At 39.6% G+C, this 6061-nt stretch overlaps 1 protein-coding gene across 3 annotated transcripts in view; it reads left to right on the forward strand.

Moving 5' to 3' along the window:
• The window catches only part of LOC106871104 (endoplasmic reticulum lectin 1), a 488243-nt gene that overhangs the window by 75641 nt on the left and 406541 nt on the right, over positions 1–6061 (forward strand). The gene's annotated exons all lie outside the window — the stretch shown is intronic.

The raw sequence follows: 6061 nt of genomic DNA on the forward strand, positions 1-6061 counted from the left end.
ACTGGCAACGATCTTACTTGGCTTGAGTTCAAAAACACAATAACAAAAAAACAAAAAAACAACAAAGTGAGGACGTGATATGGATAGTATTATTGGACGCTCAGGAAAGGAAAGAGAGAGTGTATGACGTTTCGGGCGTAGCCCTTCGTCGGAAAGATGGAAAGTTCGGAGAAGTATAGATATATATAAGTATATATCTATACTTATATATATATATATATATATATATATGTATGTATGTATATATGTATACTTATATACATATATATCTATACTTATATATATATATATGCATGTATTTATGTATGTATGAGTACATACATATGTGTGTATGTGTAATTGTGTTTGTATATACCCTTGTTTAACATCAACTGTTCGCTGTAAAGAAGTGTCACCATCATCCAGGTGGTGTTGTCCATTTCCAGTCTTCTGTGAGAAATGTGTCTGGCCATGGAGAAATATTACCTTGCTTGGAAAACAGATGAGGGCTGATAACAAGAAGGGTATCTGCTGCAGAAAATCTGCCTCAATAAATTCCATCTGTCAGATGCAAGAATGGAAAAGTGGGCATTAAATAGTGATGATAATGGTGATGATGATGATGAGAATATAGGTGCAGACGTCGCTGTACGGTAAGGGGCTTGCTTCCTAACCACATGGTTCTGAGTTCAATCCACCTTGTGTAGTACTTTGGGTGTCTTCTACTATGGCTTCAGGCTGACCAAAGCCTTGTGAATGGATTTGCAGACATAAACTGAGAGAAGCCTGTAGTATGTCTGACAGAGATGTATTAGTTGTAGAAGAGAGGAGGAGCTTAGTAAAAAGTAAGTAAAGTTACCTTCTGGAGTCGTGCTAACTCATAAGGGCTGATTTCCCAGTTTCATGACACCCAATCCAGGAATCAAAACCACAATCTTACGATCATGTGTCAGACACCCTAATCACTAAGCCACACACTTCCACAGACAGATCTTTGCCAAGTCATATAGACTCATAGGGTAAGTTTCCTGTTTTCCATGGCATATATATTAACCCCCTGGATGGGATGCCAGTCTATCGCAGGGTTACTCATTTTTGCTAGCTGAGTAGACTGGAGAAGCATGAAATGAAGTGTTTTGCTCAAAAACACGTGTTACCCAATCCAGAAATTGAAACCACAGTCTTATGATCACAAGTCCAACACCCTAACCAATAAGTCACACACCTCGATGGAGGAGCTGCGTGGAGGAGGAAAGATACTATGTCTGGGGGTCACTGATGTAGCAATAGTGGAAGGAGAGATACAGAGAGGTGGTAGAAGTGATAGTGTGGGGGTCAGTGGTGTTGTAGTGTGAGAAGAGGTAAAGAGAAAGAGGGGGGGGAGAGAGACAGAGAGAGCTAGAGGAAGAGGGGGAGCAGGCGGAGGAGGAGTCAGTATGTCTGTAGGCCAGTGGTGTTGTAGTGATAGAAAAGATAAAGAGAGAGAGGGGGAGAGAAAGCGAGTGAGAGAGAGAGAGAGAGGGAAAGAGACAGAGACTGAGAGAGAGTGAGTGAGTTAGAGAGGAAAAGCAGAAAAAGGAGGAGGAGCAGGAGGAGAGGCAGGAAGATGAGGAGTCAGTATGTCTGTGGGATGGTGTTGTAGTAGTGATACAAGAGGTAGGGGTAGAGAGAGAGGGGAGGAGGAGGAAGTAGAGTCAGAATGTCTGTTGGTCAGTGGTGTAGTAGAGGTTGAAAGGATAGAGTGAGTGGGAGACATGTCTGTTGGACATTGTAGAAGAGAGAGAGAGAGAGGGGGGTGAGATAGAAAGAGACTAAATTGACTGTCTGTCAGCCAGTGACATAGGAGAGTAGAAGAGGCAGAGATATAGGAGGAGTAATACATTTTGGGCCATATAAGAGAAAATAGACAGAACACCTGTAGGCCTGCTCTCAAGATGTTATACACCTGTCTTTTTCAGAGAAAAAGGTGTCATTAAGTAGCAATAAAACAGGAAGAGAAAGGAAACGGTATATCAATGAGTCAGAGGATGTAGAACATTGGTATCAATTGAATAACCTGTGTGTGTGTGTGTAGGACTATTTGGATATTATTCAGTAACTAAGGCTTTACCAATACATTCTTTTAAGATCTGAATTTGTCTATATACGGAAAGATGTAATATTTATCCCTACTTAAGGTGAATGTCCTGTTAGAACAAGTCTTGTTTATATCGTTAGTGGGAAGATAAATCCCTGCTACTGAGACCACCAGATTACATGATTTCAACCTTCTTTGGTCTTATCAATGATGGACACTCAACCACTAAAGATAGCAGTGATTCATATCCCCACCAGTATACATAGAAAAATAATGCCAGAACAGGTGCTGGTCTCGCAATTAGCCAGTGAGATTGTTACAAAATATATATTAGTAATAGAAGCAGTGGAGGCACGTGGCTTAGTGGTTAGGGTGTCAGCACCATGATCGTAAGATTGTGGTTTCGATTCCTGGACCAGGCGACGCATTGTGTTCTTGAGCAAAACACTTCATTTCACATTGCTCCAGTTCACTCAGCTGGCAAAAATGAGTAACGCTGCAATGGACTGGCATCCCATCCAGCTGGGGAACACATACGCCACAGAAACCGGGAAACCGGGTCCATGAGCCTGGCTAGGCTTTAAAAGGGCACATTTATTTTTTTTAAATTGAAGCAGTAATATTTATCCTCACTTAAGTGGAGATAAATATTACCTCTCAGTATTAACATTACCTCTGGTCTCTCTCTCTCTCTCTTTCTCTCTCCCTCCTGCTCTCAGTTTCATTAAGCACTTGCTTCTCCCAACACTCTACCTCTGCTCCCAACCCCACCCCACTCTATATAAACTAGCTTATTCAGATTCCCTTACCTCATATTTTAATACACTGTCACAGAGTTGGAACCAGATGTTCAGATAAGCAAACTTGTTTTCTAACCTAGCACACATCTATAACCTCTTTTCAGCCCAGATTATAATTACTTTATTATTTCATTTCATTATCTCTCTATTTCATTATCTATCTATGAAAAGACAGTTTCGTCTTCCATGCTGTATGTTTAGAGAAAAAAACTTAAGATTCCTTCGTTCAATCCGACTCTCTCTCTTTCTCCATCTCTTTCACGCTCATTTATTATTACCATTTATTCATTCATTTATCTAATTTTGCCACAGTTTGGCTGATTGAAAACTGTTGGTTATAGCTCTAGTTAAGGATACAAATGCCCAATTCATCTCATGATTATCATTAATGTTTTCTCACACCAGCAGCCTGAGTTTTTGCTGTTTCGCAGTGTGCCCACCCTTCTCAACCCCACCCCACCCCTTGTACCGGAAGTCTCTATCCTCTGACCTGTATCGAATGTCTCTCCCATGAACACCTCCAAAGGCTTAATGTTTCCCCCATCCCTACTTAGGGTTTATCTCCTATGTAATGTAGTGATTATGTAGCACAAAATGATGGTGTAGTGTATGCAGGTTGAAGGCTATTGTATGTTTATGAGTTCTGCCAAATGAGAGCTTTCATTTCAGGTACATGATGCTGCTGTCCCCCATCCCAGGATCATGCAGGCCCACACCTCCCACACCCTCAGAGTTGGCACACTGAAAGGTAGGTCTGGTGAGATTGTTGAGATGCTAGAACGGAGACAGGCTGCATCCAAGAAGTAAGGTGGAGAGGAAGTTCTGTTAGGTTCCTTACAGGCAAAGAACATAGGAGTAAGATTTTCTGGGCAGGGAACACTGACAGGGTGGGGGGTGTGGGTATACTTCTTGCAGAGAAATGGGTTGATAAGATAATCGAGGTAGTCAGAGTCTGCGATAGAATACTTTAGATTAGATTACTGCTGTATCATGGGTTAGCAACCATTATCTCGGCTTATGCCTCTCAGCCAGGGCTACTTGATGAACAGAAAGACCGATTTTATGACACCCCCTTGCAGACTACCTCCTCGACAAACGACAAGGACCTTCTCTTTGTGGCTGGTGACTTCAATGGGCATGTTGGCTAACATGCAGGGGGCTTCCATGGCGTACATGGAGGCTATGGTTTTGGTTTCTGCAATGAGGAGGGAACCAGGCTGCTGGAGTTCTGCGATGTAGATGATCTTATAGTTTGTAATAAAAAAAACTTCAGGAAACCTGCCAGTCACCTGTTCACCTACTGATCTGGTGGACACAATAGTCAAATTGATTACATTTTCGCCAGGAAACAGGAAAGATGGCTACTTAGAAATGCCAAAACCTTCCCAGGAGAAGAATGCACCCCCACAACATAGATTAGTAGTTAGCGACTTCAGAATAAGAGCTAAATGGATGCCCAGAAGACGACCAGCATGGAGAAGAAGGGTCTCGAAGTTTAAGGATCCTGTGAATGGACAGAGATTTGGAGACATATTACTTGAAGCTTTTAACGAAATAGAAGGGGATATAGCATCACATGATGTGGAAGACAACTGGAGGTTGAGGGCCACTGACCAGATCTGTGGATGATGCAAAGTCCCCTCTCAATCCAAAGTAATGTGGTGGTGGAACAATGTAGTTGACAGGGCCATTAGGGGGGGGGGGAAACAGGCATGGACGGACTGGAAGAACAGTGGTAGCAAGGAATTGTATCAGATTGCCATGAGGGAAGCTAGGAGACAGGTTTACTTAGCCAAAGTAGAAGCAGATAAGAAAAAATTTGCCAATGTTCTGCATCATGAAGACCAAAGACTTTCGTGTTGCAAAACAGTGTGTGAGAGAGAATCATGATGTCATAGGAGAAAAATGTGTCCACATAGATGATGGCTCACTTGCATTTAATGAGGCTACAAAGAGAAAGATTGGAGATGCCACTATGAATGGTTGCTCAATGAAGAAAATGAATGGGAGAAAGAGAGTCTGCTGAATGTCAACCCAACAGAGGGACCAGCTATCCAAATTGACAGTACCTTGGTAGATAAAGCAATTAAGGGTATGAAGATAGGGAAAACCCTCGGCCCATCAGGAATCACTGCAGTGATGCTTAAAATATCAAACTAGTTTCAATAATATTTTTTGTTTATCAATGGTAAAAGTTTAAAATTATGAATTAGAAAAACATCTTTAAATATTTCAATGTTGACAACTTAAAATGTTTCAATGTTGACAAATTAACATGTTCAAAACATAAATTTAGCATTATGAATTAAGAGGACAAGTGCAAGTTTGAATGTTCATATTAAAACTGTATATCAATTTGTTTGGATGTACAAAGTTCATTAATGTTAGTGGTGCTTTGTACATTCAAACAAATTGATATACAGTTTTAGTATTATTGACTGCTATGAACATTCAAACTTGCACCTGTCCTCCTAATTCATAATGCTAAATTTATGTTTTGAACATGTTAATTTGTCAATATTGAAACATTTTAATTTGTCAACATTGAAATATTTTAATTTGTCAACATTGAAACGTTTAAAGATGTTTTTCTAATTCATAATTTTAAACTTTTTCCATTGATAAACAAAAAATATTGTTGAAACTAGTTTGGTATATATGTAAATAAATGTATTTTAAACATCTATGAGTTTCTGAAATTTAGGTGCATTTTCAACTTCACATTTCCCTATATATTTTCCTGCGAGGAAATACCTGCCTCTCTTTTGTTTTATATATATATATGTCAGTAAATGGTGGAGTTGTGTTAACCGCATGTGGAGAAATAATAGGAAAAAAAAAATAATGATAATAATGAGGCAGAATGCTAAACTAAAATCATATTTTAATATAGATGTGCATAAGGAGAATTAAAAAGGATTTCTAACCGGCTTTCGTTGCATGGCAAATTTTCAAGAAGGGGGGAAATGAAAATAATGTTTTTTACAAAGATATAAAAAATATATGAAAAAATAAATATACCAATACATTACATTGTCTTTGAGTTTTTAAAGTTCAATGGTAATCCATGTAGAAAATTGTTAGATAGATTAGGATGCATGGAATTAGGAATCGTGTTGTGTTTAAAAAAGGCTGAGAGTTTATGTGTTAAACAGGAAGTGTGGTGTCAAAACAGGAAGTGTGTGTAAGGGAAGTGGCGGTGGCG

Source organism: Octopus bimaculoides, chromosome 11 (assembly GCF_001194135.2).
Source record: "Octopus bimaculoides isolate UCB-OBI-ISO-001 chromosome 11, ASM119413v2, whole genome shotgun sequence".
Lineage (NCBI taxonomy): Eukaryota > Metazoa > Mollusca > Cephalopoda > Octopoda > Octopodidae > Octopus > Octopus bimaculoides.